General features: G+C 51.0%; 1 protein-coding gene across 6 annotated transcripts in view; it reads right to left on the bottom strand.

Annotated features, from left to right (window-relative positions):
- The window catches only part of ANKRD11 (ankyrin repeat domain containing 11), a 149,925-nt gene that overhangs the window by 39,243 nt on the left and 89,727 nt on the right, over positions 1-20,955 (bottom strand). Inside the window, exon 3 of one of the 6 annotated variants that reach the window (XM_051629691.1) lies at positions 20,361-20,540. The exons of the other annotated variants lie outside the window; for them this stretch is intronic. The gene's annotated coding sequence lies outside the window, so the exon portion shown is untranslated. The remainder of the gene's footprint in view (positions 1-20,360; positions 20,541-20,955) is intronic. 6 annotated transcript variants of the gene reach the window in all.

The following is a 20,955-nucleotide window of genomic DNA, read 5'->3' as shown; positions in this document are numbered from 1 at the left end:
ACTGGGCACAGACAGTGCTAAGACATCCCGGCTCCAGCATTTTCAGCAGGAGACTGTGCTTCCCAAGGCAGCTGCTCCTCTGCCCTAACTCCTTTGCCTGGGCTACAGAAGGACTGTTACCCGTGTTTAGGGACAGAGGCTCTGGGGACTGAGGTCTCGCTATGTCCCCCAGCACGATGCAGGGACTAGCTGCTGTGCTGAATGTTGGGACTCTCAGCCCTTTCCTTTTGGATGCAGGAGTAGGAAAAGATCCGACCTGGCAAAGACACAAGCAGGCTCATCAGCCTTGCTCATCACTGCAGGTGGGAAGCAAAACCATGGGAAAAAGTGCAGAAAAATCAGTATCCCAACCCAGCATGTCCATAAAGAGAAAAATGGAAAAAGAAAACCTGTCAGAGTGAGGGAACGACTGTAGAAAATGTGTCTCCAAATTTCTGCTCTTCATCACTTGAAGGGCCTGCAGCCCAGCACAAGTGCCAAAGTTCAAGCACTGCAAGGGCTGAATGAAAACAGCACCTTAAAAAGGCAGCTCCGCGTCCTCGGGCACGTTTGGCGCCAGCAGGGAGAGGCTGGAGCTCACAAAACCCCAGGCCAAGAGCTGGCAGCCCTGGCCTCAGTGCTCCCTCACACCCAGGCAGGGGCTCACCAGCTAACACAATGTCACATTTCACAGTGTTACGGATCTCCTGGTGCTGGTGAAGCTCCAGCAAAGGCACTGATTGCTCCAGAGCCTGAGGTGTCCCCTCCATGTTCGACAGGGTCCCAGATATTGCAGTTGTTTCCTCTAGAAGCAGCTTCAGCTATTTACAGCCTGAAGAAGCTCACTCTGTCAGCCATCATTAACCAACTTGTAAAGTTTTAAGAATTTTTTCCCCTTGGTTTCACCTACTGGCGTTCATTAAGGTTCAGATGAAGGAGAAATAAGCAAGTGCCTGAGCAGGCACAGAGGAGGCAGGGACCAGTAGGAGCCCTGGGTCAGCACAAGAGGACCAAGTTGGCCACCTGAACAGATTCACTTCACTATTCACTTAAATCTGAAAAGCGGGAATTCAGGTGAAATGCTGGGCAACAACAATTTATTTGCACTTTGCAAAAGATATTAAAAAGAAGCCGCTTCACTTACACCAACCATGAGCACAGGGACCAGCACAGCTGGGACCAGGCACGCTCTGCTCCCACCCCTGAACAGCCAAAAATAAAACCCACGTTGCTTCCAGAGCCTCGCTAGAACTGTTCCATGGCCTGGAGGTTGTCAATTTAGTCTCAAAAAAATCCTGCCCACTCCTGATGTCTCTGTGGCTGCTTCTAACCAGGGTAGGTACCTATTCACGTGGAGCTTCGAAAACCTGTTTAACTGAGAAAAGGCCAGACGGATGCCAGATTAATTCTGCACCCCTTCTGTTCATCTAGCTGACTCATTACACTTGGAAAGCTGGCTGCCTCTCCATGTAAACAGAGCACTGGCCTGGTTAACAGCTTGGAGGGAGTATTACATTTGCACAACAATTACCAATGAGGCTCCGCAGCCTTCCTTTCATTTTTAAGCGCCTTTAATAAGAGTCAGAGGGGAGGTGCAAATTCCCAGGTTGCAGGAGATGCCCCCGGCTCGTGGGAGCAATGGCCGAGTATTTTGAAGTCACAAATCTGGGGCTGCAGAATTACAGTTTGGCTTCAATCCCTCTTAATCTGGGAGCTGGACAAGCCACCCCCCTTCGACAACACTCCTCTCAACCTCACCTCCCTTACCAGGAGACAATCATCACCCTTCCTATTTTGTAAACAATTAACTAAGCTCCTTGAACTAGATGATTACATGTCTGCCGTAACAATAAGAAGTGGAAGACCGAGTGAGCTCCACAGAATACATAATCCCTTGCACTTCTCTGGGAAAACAAAGGAGCTGTTTACCTCTGGCCACGGGCCAGCCCGGCTGCGCACGCTGCTGTCCTGTGGACTGTCCCTGTGCTGCTGTCCTGTGCACTGTCCCTGTGCTGCTGTCCCTGTGCACGCCAGCCCCTTGGCTCGGCCGGCTGCACCCATCATGGTCCCACGCTTTTCCCCTGGGAAAGCAGCTATGGAGAGGGGGAGTCTGCCCTGGTACTGGGCCAGCCTGGACACAGCAGCTGCCACCAGTTCAGGACAGCCAGCTCCAGCTCCAGGTGCTGGCAGGGAAGGCCACAGTGGTCCCAGCCCCCCCGAGTGTCACACACACAGCTTCGCCTGCAGGGAGAAAGCCGGAAAAGTGGACACACCCGGACACATGCACCCAGACACAGACACACCATCCTCTCTTCTCCCCTTGCTGTGGAGAGGAACCCGTCGAAAATGTGTGGGGTTTTATTTTGCCCAGGACATGCCAAGCCAAAGCCACACACTGAGACCAAACAGTTCTGTGGAGGACCTCAAAAGGCGATGGTCCCAAAAGGGATGGGAAGGGAGGGCTCATCTGTCCCCCTGAGCTGGAGGAGGAGGAGGAGGGTGCTGCTGGCTCCGTGCTCAGTCCAGCTGGGCTGGCTGGGAGGCAGCACCGTACCAGTCACACCCATAAGCCAGGACTGGGCTCCTGGGAAAGACGATGGGCAAACTGGTATGGGCATGGATGTACAGGGCTGGAGCTTTCCCTCAGCCCCAGCTATGTGACACCAACACCATGCCTGGCAGGAGAGGTTAGTCCTCCTTAACAGACCCAACAAACACGGTACATGTTCAAATCCCCATCCCTGCCCCTCCTGCCTGCACAGTGAGCAACATCCACATCTGTGACAAGTAAGAGAAAATGCCAACAACACTGAAGTCCTCAAATGCTTTCAGATGTGTATCCAAGGCAGAGTGACAGCTTTCCTGGGCTCTGCCTGCACCCCAGGCTGCCTGTCCAGTCCCTCCATCCCGGCCTGCACAGCCCCTCTCACCCTGCTGTGTGCAGACCAGCCAGGCTCCTGCCTTCTCTATCCCAAGCCACAACAAATGAGCTCATGCCCAAGATCTGTGCGTTGGAGCCTGCCCATACCCTGCCAGCCTGGAGTGAAAAAAAAGAAAAAAGATTGTGCAGATTTCTGTAAATGCCAGACAAGAAGAAGAAAGCTGGCTGGAGGCTCTCACCCATTACAAAAAACTCCAAGGCAAGGAAGGCAATTAGAGGTTATTTGCACAAATCCAACACATTTGTTTGGTCTGAAAAGGTTGGAAACTGAACAAGCCCTATCAAAACATAAAATTTTTAAAACCTCAGGTTCTTTCTGAGGCCTCTGTCCCAGAAAATCAGGTGTCTTCAAATCTTTTAAAATTGCCTTAAAATAATTATTCCCACAGCATACACCCCAAATCTGACACTCCGCCCCCAGCACTGGAAAGCAGGGGGAGAAAAACAAAAGTTGAGGTTCTTTAACATGCTGAACTGTGGCCTTCTCCATCACCCCACTGATATCTTCACTGAGATGTTTGTCACCCCAGCAAAGACCATCCCTGAGCTATGCATTAGGGTGGCACCCCCAGAGTCTGCACTAAGTCATGGGGTGCATCACTAACAAGCTGCTTGCTCCAAAACAGCCACCATCCCACCTTCAACCCAGCACTGCCCCTGTGCACCCTGTTCAGTGCTGGTTTACCAACACACTCCCAGCATCAGAGCTCTGCTCTTCACCAGCTTTTCCTTTACCTGTTAGGCTTACACAACTAAGCATTAATACCTAAAATTGCCCACAAGCACTGGCAGGACCTGCAGTTTGGAGAACAAGGAACAATTGTTCGTGCTCCAGCATGGCTCCGGAAGAGCAAAGTCCATCTTTTTCCAGCATGGGTACACAAGGCCAGAAGCAGGAGGAGGCCTGCAAGGCAGCAGTGCAAACACAGGTGCGTTCCACTCGGCAGCCCCATGATGGGCAATCACCAAGATTAGCTATGAACAGGACACTGCAGCACGAGGTGCTACTTCTCACAGCCATCACCCAAACCAGGGAAATGGAGAGACCTCCATGTGTCCCTGCTCTGGATGCAGGCAGTGGGGAGTTGTGCTTGTCTGCTGCCACTTCTGGGGTTACCTCAGTTTCACAGCTCCCTCACACCTTCCCCTTCAACTCAACATCTTTCTTTCCCGCTATCTTTTTGTTCCTGGATTTTGAAGGGGGATTTTGCTCTCTATCAGGAGTTCTTACAGTTGAAACATCTTTCTTCACCCCTTTGCATAGCTTCTCCCCTCTTGCTCTCAAAAGCAGTACCTGGTCCCCACAACAACCACCCTTTCTTCCACCTTTCACAAATATTTATTTCACCTTAATCCACAGTGCTTCCTGACCTCCTGATATGCCTGGTACTACTCACATCTGGATATATTTGCATGGGGCTCAGGCAAGGCTTGCTTGTTTTCTCACATACATGCCAAGCAGACTTAGTAACACTAATTAGGGCAGGTATTAGTATTTCAATCATTTGTGAAACAGATGTCCTTTCCTGGTGTTTGTTTGGACCTGCAGAAAAGAGCACAATGGAGAAGCTCAGCCTGTGAGTGGTTTGCACACGTGGGCACACACCCACCTCTTCAAGGACCATGGTCAAGATGATGCCCAAGACCTTGCTGGGCACCATGGAAGTCCAGCTCCTCAACAGCTCTGCAGCAATGACTTGCTACATAAAACCATCCCGGCTAATGGGTTAAGTGTAAACCACAACTCCCTGCACGCGTAACCTGCCAGGGTCACTTCCCACCCCAGCACCTGAAGAGCAGGCAAGGGCCTCTCACTGTGACAACTCTTTACGTGTTCCTGTTACGCTGTTACTATTTAACAAGATTATATTTGGAAGCTTCTGCCCAACTATCCTGTGACTCAGGATCTTCCAGCTGGGACCGTTCTTGGGATACACAAAGTCTGAAATCAAAGTGAGCCCTGACAGTGCCCTGAAACCACGAGCAATGCTCTGCCTGTGTGGTTTCTCCGGGAGCAGTTTTTCCCACAAACCCTTCCCTCAATTATCTATATGCAGATGCCTCTTGATATTGCTACATTTCTGGATGCTGCTGATTATCTGGTTTCTGGCCAAGGTTACAAAACTTGTTCTAGTTGGTTCTCCAAGCTGCGGTCTGGGAGTGGGATCAGCTGGGATGAGGAAACCTTTGGAGCAGCTGGAATGTTACAGGAAGGCTGGGGCAGTGTATGGTCCTGCCACACCACCATTACTCAGAGTGGAAGAGCTGATTACAACACCACTGTCCTCTCAGTGCAATTGTGGGATGGCTCCAGATCACTGGCTCAGACCAAAACCTGCCAGAGAGAGAGGACATCTCCTTTCTGCTTCACACAGAAACCCATCAGGCTTCAACCAGGGATAAGCTGTACCCACATCTGCCCACACAATCATCTACTGGACTTCTTGCACATCAACCTCCCCAAAACAGTGATGAACTCCACTCAGATATTCCCACTGCTGCTGCACAGGGGAGGAAAAATATTTCCCTAATTAAGTACATGCCAAGAATTTTCACAGAGCAGTACTGTGCTCCTACAGAGGGATCAGCAATGCTAACTGTGAGCAGACTGCACAGTCTATTGCATGTCATACACATTTAAGAGGAAAAAATGCAGCCCAAACCATCCTGCACACAGAAAATGGAAAGAAATCCACGTGCTGAGAGGTATGAGGAGAGCAAAGCGTCTACCCCACAGCTCACCGTGACGTGGGCAGGGTGAACCTCCATGGCATGGACGGTTCACACAGCATGCCCAGAGCCTGTCCTGAAGGTCCCACCAGTGGGGAAATGGATTATTTCCCAGGGCTGCTCTACTCAGGCAAAATTTAAACAAGTTAAATCTGCACAACCCGCTGCATTCTCAGGTCGGTTTGGGGAGCCAGGCTCTGCCATCCCCCCATGCCTGGCAGGGAGCAATGGCTGCGGCTCCCTGCGGTTTGCTCTGCTCAAGTACAGCCCAAGGGGTTCAGGAGCATCAGCCAAGCCCCAAAAACGAGCTGGGCCTGCTTTTCAAGATGGAGAAACATGTTAGTGCAGACAATTCCTGACCATCTCTGTCCTTGATCTGATGCCCACTGAATGACAATGAATGAAAGGGCAAGAGATGAAGAAGCAGCAACTGGCAGGGTCCTGGCTGCAGCATCTTCCCCACCGCCCTGGTGGCAGCCTGGCGACATGGGCACAAGAGGCTGGCAGGGCCTGCTGGCACATTCTGCTCCATCCTTAGCCAGGCTGAGGCTCCTCCATGCTCACCTGAACACTTCCCATCTCCCCATTCCTGGCACTGGTCACTTGTCCCAAGGGGTGGCTGCAGGGTGAACACCATTCCTGCAGAAAGCTCCTGTAGGCTCCATCTGCTGCTTAGCTGCAGAAAGGGAAGGCTCAGGAAGGTAACAGCAAGCAGAACACATTTAGGCTTATTTTTGGATGTCTAAATTAGCACAGGCATCTCCATTACGTGGCTAAATCACCAATAACTTTGTGCCTTGTTCGCCTCCGGGAACTGGGCATCTGGGCTGACGTCAGGCGGGCCGGGCGCAGCGGGAGGCAGATTCCACAGAGAACTGAGCCCCAGCCCGGGGAGTCTGGGCTGCTTAATTAAATAAATGCTGCATATACAGTGCGCACCTCTGTGTACACCTGTGTACATGCACGGACAAACACACACATCCATCATGTACGTACACACCACAGCAAAACCCCAAATGAGACTTTCTCTCCAGTCATGTCCCATTTTCTGCATTACATGCTTCATTATGGAAAAGTTGAAGACAAAGACCAGCTTCTACTACAAAGGAACCCACATGACTTAAGCCCTTAAGCCCAAGAGGAGACGATGACCACACACGTTCATTACATGAGAAAGAAAGAAACCAAAACTATTTTGTAAAAGGTGCCACAGCCATTGCAACAGGATCCTCCAAGCTGAGACCTCCAGCTCGGAGCTCAGCTATGACCAGCCTAATGAAAAGCCTGTCCCAGCCTTGGCAGATCTGCACAAATGCTTTGGGGTATCCAATTTTAAACTCATGTGCAGCCCACGATGTCGCAACAACCAAGTAACATCCCTCTCCCAGCTGTGAGCATGAAAGACCATGGCAGTCTCAGCAAAACACTGCTCTTCCTCCCAGTTCTTGCACAATTCTTCCCAGTTTCCCTCTCTGTGTCTCAGCATCCTCGTGTCCACTGCAAACACACAAAGCTCCCTCCGAGTGTGGGAGCCTCAGGAATATTTGGGTGAATTCAGGACTAAGTACTAGGTGACAGAACAAACTTCACACATCACCACTTTCCAGGCAGGGGCCCTGAAGGCATCAGGCTTTGGGGAAAAAGGAAACACAGAACTTCACTGATTTACTCTTTTTTTGGAGGTTGCAAACCCAGGAGTCTTGTTTTGGCCACCTGCCTCTTTCTCCTTTCCAACTGAGGCTCCTGGGTTTGAGACCAATGTTTTACCTACATACAAACCACTTTGCAGCAAACCTGGTATTTGTTTGCTATATTACTGGCAGCTTTCAAATCACAGGGCTAGAACTGAATAGAGATGGATATAAAAATTTCACAAAACCAGAAAACCCCAGAACCATTAAGTATCATTCCAGCATAGAAAAGAAGAGGCAAAAGTTTGGATGCTCTGCTTTGCTGAATTAACCAGAAGACTTCAGCTATACAGGGCTCACATTAGAAGTGCCACATTAACCTCCCAAACCTTCAAAGTTTCGTTCACCCCCCAATAGTGGAAACACACAGGAAGGATAATCTCTCCTGTTCTAGTGTCGGCAAGAACCTTCTTCAAGCAGAAAGGTGCAGCGGGTGACCTGGAGGTCATCTCCAACTGACAGTGCCAGAACACCTTGCAGGCTCCATGTATGGATCTTCTGACCCTGAGCTTTGGAAAACTCACCTCCTAAACCCCAAAACACCACAGCAGGAGGTCCACATCCTGAGAATATCCAAGGCACTTCAGCTAGCTTCTACTCTGCAAGAGTTTCCTTTTCCAGGAACAGACCCAGGCCTGTCAGCAGATGGATACCCCACCCTCAGTACCAAAAGCAGCCAAATCCACTGTCACCACCAAAACCCAGCACAGGACAAGCTGCAAGTGCATTGTACTCCCCGCAAAACACCAAACTCATGTGACGTCCTCCCTCAAGACGTGGAAAAGTCTGAATCACAGCTCACGCTAAACTGGGAAGTCTGTAAGTAGGAAAGAAACTTGGGGGGAGGAAGAAGTCTAGGCCATGTAAAGTTTCAGTTTTCTGCCAGGGCAGCACTGAGGCAGAGAAGCCTTTCTCACAAACACACCAGGGATCATGGAGCAAGCACGGCATGAAGCCAAGGCCGGGCAACTGGTTGTGGAGGGGGAAAGGCTGCTGGAGGCTCCTGAGGCCTGTGGAGCCAGGAGGGCTGGGAGGAGCAGGCAGGTCTGCTGTGCACATGGCTGGTCTGCGGGGCTGCCACACGTGGGGCTGCTGCCTCCGTGCACCGTTGGGAATTGCTAACGCTCCCTCCACGCCACCCCTGCTCCCCCTCCCAGGGAAACCATCACCACGCACTTTTCCTACTGCTGAAAAAGACGCCGCGGCTCCCCGAGCCCCAGCGCGCTGACAAGAACCGTGGATTTCCCAGATTGTTGCAGCTCGAGCTGGAAGCAGAGCTCCGTCTGGAGCTGTGTGTCTGCTGCCGCCAGCCCACCGCCTCGCTGCTGTTCAACAAGCTGTACGGCAGGAACGGGGGGAAAAAAACCTTGTGGTGGCTTCCGTGGGGCTGGGCGAGCTGCAGCCAGCGAGGAAGAACACGAAGCCTCGAGCTTCTCCAAGCAAACCCCAGGCCCTCCGCTGCCGTCTGCCAGGCATCCAGGGAGAAGCACCTTGCCTGTTACCTGCGTCACTTCTGCTCAGCTTGTTTCAGAAGCCAAACTCCCTGTCCTGCTTTCCCATTCCTGGTCCAGCACTTGGTGCCTCGGCTGCCACAGGGTCCTGCCCGCGGCCGCACCGACACCAAGAGGCTCACGCCCGGCTCAGCACCCTGCCAAGGACCCTGGCCAGAAACACGTAAGAGCAAACTGGCCATCCTCTTCCAGGGGACAGCAGGAAAGGTTTGGGCACAAGACAACCCTGCTGCTGGTTTGCCAAGAACCAAATCAAGGTTAATTCTCCACAAATCTACAGCACTCCCCTCCTCTCCCTCCATCCCTCAAATTACAGTGCTCCTGAAGGTGATCTACTGTATGTAAAGACACAGGAATTCATTTACCAAAATGAGTATGTTCTTCTATAGGGGAAATGCAGTTTTCTCTACAAAGCCATTGTTGAATGTGTCATCAGAGCAGGACTGGTGCAAAGCTGTAAAAAACAGGCCTGTGTTGACAAATCACTTCTGTAAGGACATGGACCTCTATCCTTCAGAAAAAATCTGACAGCCCCTCCTGAACTTGGGTCTAATTAATTTACATGTACCCAAGACCTCTTGCAAGACAATTTGCTGTAAAGCTACTGCTTAAATATGTACCAAAAACTGAGCCAAGTTAAGAATACGTGGAATTGTGAGATGCTCTGCAGATGTCCCCAGCACCACAGCACATCCCCACCACAGCTTGCCCAGGACCATAAGCGTCTCTGAAAAGGCAACGTTCAGACCAAACAGACATGTGGCAAGTTGGGGGGGAAAAAAACAACAACCAGATTCTCTGCCACCTCCTTCCTTAAAAAAGAATGTCTCTCTCTCCCAGCTGGGTGCTGGGTTCACTTGTCTCCCCCAGGCTGAGGAGCTCAATGTGACGACACGATGCTCAGTAGCAAAATTTGGAGAAGGGAGGGATCAAAGTCAGGCTTATTGACCCCAGCGGGGAAGAAAACAGAAGCCACAAGCAAAAGGTAAGTCTGCCCCAAGAGCAGCCCAAAGCCAGTCTGCAGACAGATCAAAATCACACGTTAAGGGACCAGCAGAGCTGAGCCCTGGAGCGTAAATCATGATACAGGTAGGAAGGGTACAACCAGCCTGGTGCTATTTATACCTGGTCCCCCAGGTCTGCGCCAGTCTGACGTGGCTGGCACCTGGCAGACAGCAGCAGGATCACAGCAGGCAAAGGAGACACTTTAGGTCCTCCTGGTGACACTGCACCAAGCACCACACCACCTGCAAACTGCAGCCTCAGGAGGGGAGCACAGCCTGCTTCTGCCTCGGGGATTTGGGAACTAAACCTTCTGAGAACCCCTGGCTGCCACCACCCCCAGCCTGTGCCCACCCATGCCAGGAGGCAGGTGCCTGAGGGGGATCCTCAAGAGCAGGACAGGAGTGTCGGGCTCTGACAGCCTCAGTACTTGGTGCTGTTGGCTTGGTCCTTCACTGCACGCACCTGTGCACTGAATTAGGGTGCAGGAAATGGCTCAACCAGGTCTACACCTGCAAATTCCTTTTACTCCCCAGCCAACCAGTGGCAAAGGAGACGGGAAACAGCAAGAGCTGCAGTTCCCACCCCCCCACACAGTGAAGCTCGGTCACCTCCCTAAGCTTCTCATGGACCACGCAGCTCTACCAGCACCAAAACCAGCCCTGCAGAGCCTGGCCAGCTCTGAGGACCACTGTGTTCCCAGAAAACATCATGGTTTGTGTGCCACAGACCTCAGGCTGGAGGATACAGGACTTAAAACTTGAAGACAAGGGCTCCTCAGCTGCCCAAGCCATGTTATCGTGAGCTCCTCAACCTGCAGGGGCAACACTGGAATTTCAGAGCTTAGCTCTGCTCAGTTAAGCAGGCTGTTCACCTGCTTAACTGACTGGTACCACCTGGAGGGAACACTTCCCATGGCTGGGTACATCCCCTCTCTGTTTACCCAGGATGGCAGCCCACTGCCCCGGCTGTGCAAACACCGGCCCCGGGAGCCGCCGGCACCCGCGCAGTATCGTGGCAACGTGGCTGAAGCCAGCTTTGCAAACTCACCAAGTGTGCAAATTAATTTCATTATCCGCTCTTGCACATCATGAGGAGGGAAAACAAATAACCTGCCTGAAAGTACATTCTAGTAATTATTAACACGGCGTAAGTTAACCCCAAGGGAGTGGGAGGGAAGACTGGCCAGAGAGGAGAGCCTGGCACTTGCCTGTTCTCTGGAGCACAGAGAACACCAGTACTTCAAAAATGTAAAACCCAGCCTTATGCTACATTCTGTTCCCTGTTCAGCCCATGGATTTTTCATTTGCTTGGCTGAACCTACACATTCTCCCAAACATTTACCAAGTAAAACTGACCACTCAGATATTTTGTCAGCAAAGCTCTTTGCTTCCATTTGCTTTTGCTTTGACATCTCTCTTCCCCCCCAGCAGGGGCTCTGGAGCACCCACCCCTTCAGCAGAGCTGTCAGAATCACACCAAACCTTCTTTGGCCATAACTAAAGCCCAGGTATGCACTGAGCATTCTGGCTGCTATTTTACTTTAAGATGAGAAACCTCCTTCAGCTTGGCAGTGATGCTGGCCTGTACCCTAATCCCTCTCCCCTCTGCACACAGGACAGTAACACCTGAGATTTAAGACCCTGCAGCACACAATCATTTAATACAGCACTGTATGTCTGGATTATGCAACCCCTACCCCACCCCACCAGGCACAAAAACCAAAGCACAGCACAAAATGTGTTTAGGGAGCTGCAATTTTTGCTTGTGGAATTCATGCAATTACCTTAACTCATAGAAATCCTAGTAGCTCCTCTGTCAGTCAGGAAAAAATGGCTATAGGTGATAACAGACTCACAGCTTTACCAAAACAGAAAGTACTCCTCACCACCACACCATGCTCAGCTCCTTTGCCAGGAGCCAAGGAGATCTTTCCCTGCCTGCTATGGCAACAGGGCACTTGGAAAACACCTTCTGAGGTGCCCAGTTTGAGGGGATTCAGCTTCATTGTGGAAAAGTGAGGTGATCTCAGTCTGGAGGAGAGCATGACAGTCCACTACAAACCTACAGCAGGGCTGTGGCAGAGCTCCAGCAAACCTTAAAATGTTATTAGTAAGCCATTAAGAGGAACTGTCAAGCCAGATAGGCTTTAAGATTGCTTTACAAGGCAGTTGTCAGGGATTTCAGGATGCACTGGTTGCTGCAGCAGCTCAATTTTAACTTTAAAAAGCCTGTTGTGTGAGCATTCACTTACAGCAGACCTCACAGAACCAAGCAGAGATGTTTTCCCAGGGAGCTAATGCAGCCACATTTCCAGACCCTGCCTGGCACCAGCACCGAGTCCCTGCCCGCACGCGCCAGGGCTTGGACCCCATCAGTCAGAGCTGGGTTTGGACACAGTTTCTGTCCAAACCTGCTCCTCCAGCAGCGTGCAGCTCCTTGTGGACACAGCCTTAGGATGGAGCAGCCCAAGCTGGGGGTGCAGATACACAACACAGCCCCAAACCTGTCCCCTGCCCTGGCACGGCCACCCTCCCTGCTGGGCTGCTGGGGAGGCAGCTCACCAAGCACATCAGGCCGTGTGCTCTGCTCCCCTCCTCCCTTCCCTCAGCTTGTTTTTGAAAGGAAAGTGCAGGTTGTGTATCTGCAATACTTGAAATAAACTCCCCAGCGGTTCCAAAAAGCTTTTGACATGCTGTGTTTTTGAGAATATCAATATAAATAGATCTGCACAGAAATTCTTTCATGTTCTTCTAACGACTACCGGGCTCGGTGTGCTGCTCTGCAAATCAGATTACCCTGAGCAGCCTGGGAGCAGAGTGACCTTCAAGGGCTTCCCCAGCCTTCCTCCTCCTCTGCACCACCAGAGACCAGTAACCAGCAAGAAGCAGCAGCAGCTCAACTTGGGCCCCATGTCTCCATTCACACAGGACCTGTATGCTCCATTTGTGTCACATCACCTCCCACTGCCCATCTATGTAGGTTGAGGTCTCCACTAACCAAATCCAAAGGAATTTTCATGTCCCCCCATTTCCAAGCTGTTTCTGTGTGACCCATGCACTGTCACAACCTGTTTTCACTACGTTAAGTAAAAGCACAAGGACATTAAGTCAAGTCACCCCCATCCCTTTGGCACCAGCTTTCTGGGGCTGTGCTTTACTTTCTTTCTCCCTCTCCCCTCAGACCTCCCAAAACAGATTTCCCATCACTGCTCTGCACCTCTCCCCTGCACTGGACCCGTAAGTGGCCACATGGTTTTACAAGAACAGCTTTAACCAGCACACTTAATTGAGATTGCTCTTTTTTTGCACCCCCTCCCTTTTTTTTTTTTAAATCAGCAGTGCAGCTTTCCATAGTCTGAGTCAAAGCGGAATCAAAGACCATCCCCAAAATACCACTCTCTTCCATTTTAAAGGCATATGAAATGTTTCATAGAGGCAATACCATTATGGCAAGAAAAAGGTAATTTTCTAACTTTCTAATGTCAGAAAGCACCTGTTTGTAGTTTGATGGGCCATGATCTACTGTCCGTAAGGATGGTGTGTGCAGGGAACACAGCAGGTCTGGAGCTGGAATCAGGCTTCCCAACCTCCCTCCCAGCCACCCGGATGGACGGAGTCACCGGTCTGGGTCTCCACCCATCTGGTTTTCTCTTCCATCTTTCTTCTTTTGCATCTTTAGCATGTGACTCAAGTCTTGAGCTGTGTTTTGTCCTCATTTTAGTGCAAGTTAAGCACGCTGCTGCTGCCATCAGCCTAAGGGTGTGAGTCACAACCAAGCCTGCACATGAAGCCATTTATTTAAGATTCAAGGGAAAATGTTAACACCTCAGCCCTGTAGGGGTAAAGTCTATCTCTGCCCCATCACAGCAGCTCAGCTCCTGGGGTAGGTGGACTCTGAGCCACTGGAGACTTGACTGCTGAAGTTGGGATGCATCTGTTGGAGCTGGGACACACCTCCAGCTCTGCCCATGCCCAGCAGCTTCCACAGCCTGGACTGCAGCACATGGGGCAGTTCCTTGACCGGCGTCCCCTCCAAGCCCACCTTCTTTGCAAGGACAGCAAGGGAAGCACTTCCATGAAGTCCAACAGACCAACACCAAGGAAAACTCTACGGACAATTAACCCACATGCTCTGCAACACAGTTGCTTCCCAGGTGGTCAGGGCACGCTCAGGTTTGGAAAGCAACTGAACGTAGCCCCTGTGTGGAAACTGCACCTGGCAATGCTGTATAAAAATCTGTGTTATTTGTTTTTAGCAAACCCTAAAACTCTTTGTTACTCTGAAATTTTCTGGTTCTGAGCTCCACAGGCTTGATATTTTTTCAGTGCTAAATTCTCCCGTACAGTAAAAGGCAGAAAAAAAAAAAAGAAGATAAATGTTGTCATGCTTTCTCTCCTGCTCCCCTCTGATGGCCACCTTGTGCAGCTGTGACCATTAAGAAGCCTTAAAAACTTTTAAAAAATCATCTTACTGCAGTTCTGTTTGCTGACCATGGTGAGCGGGGCTCACACAAGAACACAGGCTGCCACCAGCACTGTGACACACAGACCCCTGGTATTTACTTATTTTTTTGAGATGAGGACATGACCCAAGCCACCTCTCGTTCATCTCCTTTCAACTGCATGTCTCCTCCAGCCTCACCAAGGTACTGATACTCACAGGAGCTATAGCTCAGCATGGTGGGACTCCAGGGCCAGGCCTCCACCCCACGCTGCACAGCTAATTTGTCACTTGACAGAGGTCAAACCAGCCTTCAGAGTGACAAGACTCCTTAAGGCCAGACATCAGCTACAACTGGCTTAAATACCACTTGCTGCTAAACCTGTCCAGGGGTGCTCCACTGCTGGCTGCTGCCCTGGACCAGGAGCCACCAGACACCACAGAATCATAGAATCATAGACTGGTTTGGGTTGGAAGGGACCTTAAAGATCATCTGTTTCCAACCTCCCTGCATGGGCAGGGACACTTCCCACTAGATCAGGTTGCTCCAAGCCCCATCCAACCTGGCCTTGAACACTTCCAGGGATGGGGCAGCCACAGCTTCTCTGGGAAACCTGGGCCAGGGTCTCACCACCCTCATAGCGAATAATTTCTTCATAAGGTCTACCTAAATCTCCCCTCCTCTAGTTTAAAGCCATTTCCCCTTGTCCTGTTGCCACATGATTTACAAAAAGTCCCTCTCCAAGTCGGACCCTGGAGCCTCCTGCCACAGGCCCATTCCCAAGGCCATCCTGCTCAGTGGAGCAGCCTCCAGCACCTCCCGGCACATCGGATCACACCGCGTGGCCGTTCCCAGGCTGCTCCACTGCCTCCCCGTGCTGGAGGGGAGAGGCCCGAGTCCTTTTGGCCTCTATAAACCCTTTCACCTTAGAGCCTCATGACTGAGATTGTGGGAGATTAAAAACGGCTTTTGCAACACAAAGCAGAATTCTTTACTTGAGGGACCAACCAGAGGGTGTGAGGACAAACCGCACAGTTCCCCATCTCAGTCATTTTTTACAAGCAATGGTGGGTCTCAGGCACCTCCAGCACCTGTCCCCTCTCCCCCGGCACTGCCACAACCCCTGCCCCCTTCACTCTACCCCTGGTACTGCCACCACCTCAGCACCCCTCCCCTCACCCTGGCACTGCCACAACCTCCACGCTCCTCCAGGTCCAGAGGTTCACCAGTACAAAACGTGGCTGCCCTGGCCCTCTGCTAGGATGACTGACAGGAAATTAAATTAAAGCTGGTATCCTCCTCCTCCTCTGGACAAACAAACCAATTCTGCCTGGCTAGAGCCCTGCAGAGGACGGTCCCCCCATGACTCTTTTTTTCCCTATTTCTGCATGGATTTACCTGAGTCTCTGTTCCCCACCTTGAGATAAATTAATTTACCCTGGCATTAGATCAAAAGGTGTTATCAAAGGAACAAATGGAGAACCACACACTGCTTTCAGAAAAGATCCAGGTATTCTCCCAGCTTTGCTCCAGCCTCTCAATGATGACACTTTGCAAAGGTTGCTGTACATTCTAGGATTCTATGCTTACATCATGCACCACCTCTACTTACAGCTCCTCTGCTACAAGCTTCTGCAAATTCCCCTAAGGTACAATGTTGTCCTGCTACAGCAAAGCAGAAACACCAGCCAAAGTGCTCTCTCAAGACTTGGCTATAGCTGGGCAGCACCCATTTGCTCCACAGGCAGGTGTGTGAGCTGCCTGTGGGGGATGAGAGCACCACGACACTCAGGAACAGCAGGAAGCACGGATATGGATGTGAATACTGAAGGATCCTGACCTTTCTGCCTTTCCCTGGGCTCCCTCTCCTCAATCACCGCCACCAACCAGCTGCAGATCCTCTGCCAGGCTTTCCCCTGCTCAGGGGAAATTGTTGGTTTTAGACTAGGAAAGCTAAAGTTTCAGCCTGCTGGATTTGTGCAGGCCAGCCCACAGAACTCCTTATTTTCTTACATTTTAAATTGCACAACTCTATCACCAGAAGAGCATTTAAAATCCAGTTACCTTTGGCTAGGACAAAACAGCACCATTATCACTCCATGTAGCTGAATATGAAAATGGTGAATAACAAAAGACAACGTGCATGGGCTAAAAGAATATATGGAAGGTTGCAAAAATAATCTGAAAAAATAATCTTAGGAAGAGAAGGATTATTGCACATAAAGACACAGGCCCTGCATGGTGCTGGGGTGGGGAGCAGGGCTGCCTCAGGGAAGCACCTTTTGCTCTCCCCATCAGCCAGCACCGTCCAGTCCCTCTGCTCCAGCAGCCCACACGGATGGAGGGGACAAGGACCAGCCCAGATTTGTAGTGGTTTTTACTTCTAAAAGGACAGGCAAAAATAGCTGTGGACATGACACAGAGCCAGTCTCCACCTACTCCAATTTTTGCAGATGCTCCACCCCTGCTAAGATGTGAACTGGGAATTTTTTTCCTTACTTTCTAAAAACTGCTTCAGGAACACATTTATTTCAGCAGTGAAATATGCAGGCCGGTCTGGCTGTGCAGAAGGAACAGCTCAGCACTTTGTGGAGCAGTGCAGGCAGGGCACAGACTCACCCAGCAAAACGCATTGATTAGGAAGGGCCTTTGCATACTGATTTACATTATAACTGTTCCACCCCCATTGTATCAGGGCTGTGAATGGAGCCATTGTCTCAGGGCAGAGCATGCTTCATACCAAGCCCCTGCAAATGGGAGCCCTGGTGCTGCCTAATAACAAAAACCAAATCCCAGCAGAAGTCCATTAGCATCCAAAGGGCAGGAGCCTGAATGCATGAGAAGAATTCTTTGAAAAGTAAGAGTGAAACGAATGTAATAAAATGCTACTATTAAGTGATACTCATTGTCCAAATTAAACCATCAGAAGCAAAGACCTTGACTCCCGAAACGTATTCAGCACAGCACATGCTGCAGAGCCCAGGAACAAGGCTATTAGGAATTTTAAGCCCTGGACTTGTCCCAAGTATGGATTACTTGATTTCTTCATGAGTGCTTGATCACATGGAACTATATTTGGATTCCCAGAATAAAAGCTCAAATCTCCTGGATGCTGTGCATGGCCATGCACCCCACAGGCATGCAAGTGCCCCTTGCACCCACACCCCAGAAGATGCACACCAGCAGGCCAGAAACTGCAGGAGCCACAAACTGCCCCAGCATGGGAGCAGGTTTAGGGGGACAGAAGAGAGCTCAGCTCTCTCCAAAGAAGCTGAGCTGAAAGGAAGGCAGAAGGCTTTTCTAGAAACAGTGAAACAAGTGCAATAATTCCCCCTCTGCAGATGTCAGGAAGGTGACTGGCAGAGAAGCACTGGCATGTCAGACCTTTCTGTTCAGGGGTCCTGTGCCCTTCCAGAGCAGAGGGGGAACGACAGATCTCTCCGCTACAGCAGAAGATGCAATGCCACTCTGGAGCTGTGAGTTAGTTTGCTGCCTTATTTATTTGCTGCTTTATTTACACACTAAAATAAAACCTCAGCTGTTTGTTGCTTCTTTAGCTTTTCTCTGTCTGCTGCAGATCAACAGCCTATAGGAGTGTGGGCCTGGCATGAGGTTGGCCTGGCAGCCAGAGGAGCTGCCCCTGGACTGCTCTGGCAGCTCTGCAGCAGAGGGTCACCCTCCCCGAGGGTTCTGAGCTCCGAAGGGTTGAACCAGCCCACGAAACTCACCTCCCGCCTTTCAAAACCTACTCAGCTTCGTGTCTGCAACCTACTGCCCAGCTGCCACCTCCTTTCCCCAGAGGAGTCAGCAGTTAATTCACACCCGGGTCCCGGCAGCTCTTCCCCACCCGCCTCCTGGACTCGCTGCTTCAATCCTCTTTTTACCCCTTGGCTCATCACCGAGCGTGGGACTGACACAGGGACAAAGCACAACACGCTCCCGTCTACCTGTCCAGACAACACAGCAGCAGCAGGCAGGTCAGCTGCTGGCACTATAATCCCATGTCTCACTACACTATTATTTTATTATTTTCCCCCCCCAAAAAAAAAGCTCTTTTCTAATGTCACTCCAGCCTCCAGGGTCAGCCGCGCTGGCAGGCAGCCCCGGCAGCGCCTGCCCACAGGCACAGGGCTGAAGGAGCAGCTCTGGAGGAGGGTGCAGATGCTCTGCCCATCCCCACTGCTGCCTCGGTGCAAGCTCTCTCAAGCACTTTGTGAGCAGGGGCGCTCACTGCGCAAGGAAACAGGAACATCAAAGTAGCAAACTCCCAGCAAGTAACTCCCTGAGAGACAAGCCAACCAAGCCCACCAACTTTCCTTCTGGTATAGAGCACTATTTTCCTCTGGAGAGTCTGGAGATGGGCTCCAGCTCCTGCAGCTCACACCAAGTTTTGGTCTACAAAGTGTTTTTGTGCAGGACACTGAACAGACGCTGCCATTCCCAGGTCACGAGGCAGTGAAGGACTCACCTCCACGTTTCACAGCGTTATAGGACCGGCAGGTGACAAACAGGTACTCATCTGAGCTGCTCAACCTGGGCAGCCCTGTGGGAAGCCACTTGCTCTGCCAGAAGGTGCAGGAGGAGCTGGGAGCACTCAAAGGGTGCTGTGCTGGTCTCCAGAGAGAGCAGCGCACAAGCACCTTGTTTGAAAGGCGTGGGATAAGGATCAAGCCTCCCACAGCTTCTGTGCCTGGTCACCCCAGGACAGCAGAACAAGAGTCACCCAAATATCGCTTTCAAATTTTTAAGGTCATTCTAGTAAAAGGAGAGCCTAGCAAAAAAAAAAAAAGAAATCCACTTGAAATGAACCCTAGAAAATTACAAGGTTGGGGAAGTGTGAAAATCTTATATAAACAGTGTAATTTAGTAGGAAAGGCCTCCTGGAAATATGCTTGTATTAGAAAATTGCCACATCACGGCAGCGTTTCCCGTCGCACGCTCCAGCACAGAGTATTTCACTTAGTTTCTTTTCTTTGTCGCTTCATGAACCCTACATGTGGACATTGCAAAACAAAGCCCCGCGGTGCCCGACACACAGCATCTGCATATCAATGTCCCCCACCCCACCCCGGCCCCTTCAGCTCCGCAGAGAAAAGCTGTAATCTGGGTTTTGTTCCCGGCCTCTCGGCCCCATGGAGTGGCAGCCGGGTTATGCAACCTCTATTCACCCTCCCGAAGCCCTGGGAACATCTTTGTAGCCCAGAACAGGAAAGCTGGGGAGGAGGAGGAGCAGGGAAGGGGCCTGGAGACAGTTTGGGAGGCAGGCTGGGTGGAAGGATCATGCGAGGCATCAACCTCTTTGCTCTCCTTTTTCACCGCAAAGCCCCGGGGGGATCGGTGTGAAGCCTGCACGTGGGAATCCACACGGAGAGACCACAGCCAGATTCATCCAAAATGAACCTCTGCTCTGAGAAAAGGCCACGCCAGAAATCACAGGAGTGGGTGCATTCAGGCAGAAGGAGGAACAGTTTCACAGTGCTGGGCTGTGCATGGACCAGTTTGGGCAGCCTGAGCCTCCCACTGACCATATCCAACCTCCAGGAGCAAGTCCCTGGAGTAGAGACCTTGGAAGGGAAGGAGCAAAACCATCTTTTCCACCCTGGTCCTTGCAAAGCCACACACTGCAGTGCTGCTCACACACAGCTCTTGGCTGCTCACACACAGCTCTTGGCTGCACGGGGCTATTTTTGCACAGCCCATGGAGCAAAAATCTAGGTAGGTGTGTTAGGTGAACACTGGCACCGTTTCACAGTGCAATGACAGCCAAACTAGGTCAAGCCTTAACAAGTATCCTTTAAAAAAAGGGAAAGGAAAAAAGAATGAGTGGGAGGACAGTGAGCTCCCAAGGAAGATGATGTTTGTATCATCTGAGATCCTTACTGTGAACTAGACAACTGAGGGAAAAATACATATACATACCCACATCTTTTCACAGTTTAAATGGTAGATTTTGGTTTGGTATTTTTTGTTGTGTTGTTGGTTTTTTTTAAAGGACACTTAAGTACCCTGGACTAGATAGAAGATATTTCATCCACTGACTTCAACCCAAAAGGAGTTTTCACCTGTATTGCTCTTAAAATGCACCGTGGTAGCCCGCTGGTGGTGCAGGCTGTGGGCAACTTCAGTCAGTTCCATGGCTCCTCCACCATGAATACAAGCCATTCTTCTGCTGCACTGAGAGCAGGAGTCTGGCAGGTAACAGCATCCCAGCCCTGCCAGTAAAGGCAACTTGATACCGTTCTCTAAAAGGGGAGAGGAAGGAAAATTACTTTAATTCCAATTAGAGAGGACAGACTCCCACTGGAGATGGGTCTTTCTGCCGGAGAACATTGCTCCTCGCAGGCTGGACACCCAAAACAGGAAACGTGGACACTGAGGTGGGGGCAGCCATCCCCCCTCAGGAGGGAGATCTGTTCAGTCAAGAAACACCAAGACAGATGGTCTTGTGCGTCCCAGTCACTGCAATGGTCTTGGGACTGTTCCCAGTTCAACGTGAGTGGCCGACCACCAAACGGGAGGCTGGGCAACCTTTAGGCTGCAAAAGCAACCACCCTGGGGCTGCAGCCCCTGGATTGGCTCTGTGTGCTCTGCAAGCTTTGTTGAGCCATGGAACAGAACTTAGACATTTCCAAGACAGCAATCCTGCCCCTGGATTGT

The sequence above is a fragment of the Apus apus genome, chromosome 11 (assembly GCF_020740795.1).
Source record: "Apus apus isolate bApuApu2 chromosome 11, bApuApu2.pri.cur, whole genome shotgun sequence".
Classification (NCBI taxonomy): domain Eukaryota; kingdom Metazoa; phylum Chordata; class Aves; order Apodiformes; family Apodidae; genus Apus; species Apus apus.
This window is presented reverse-complemented; position numbering and strand designations above follow the sequence as displayed.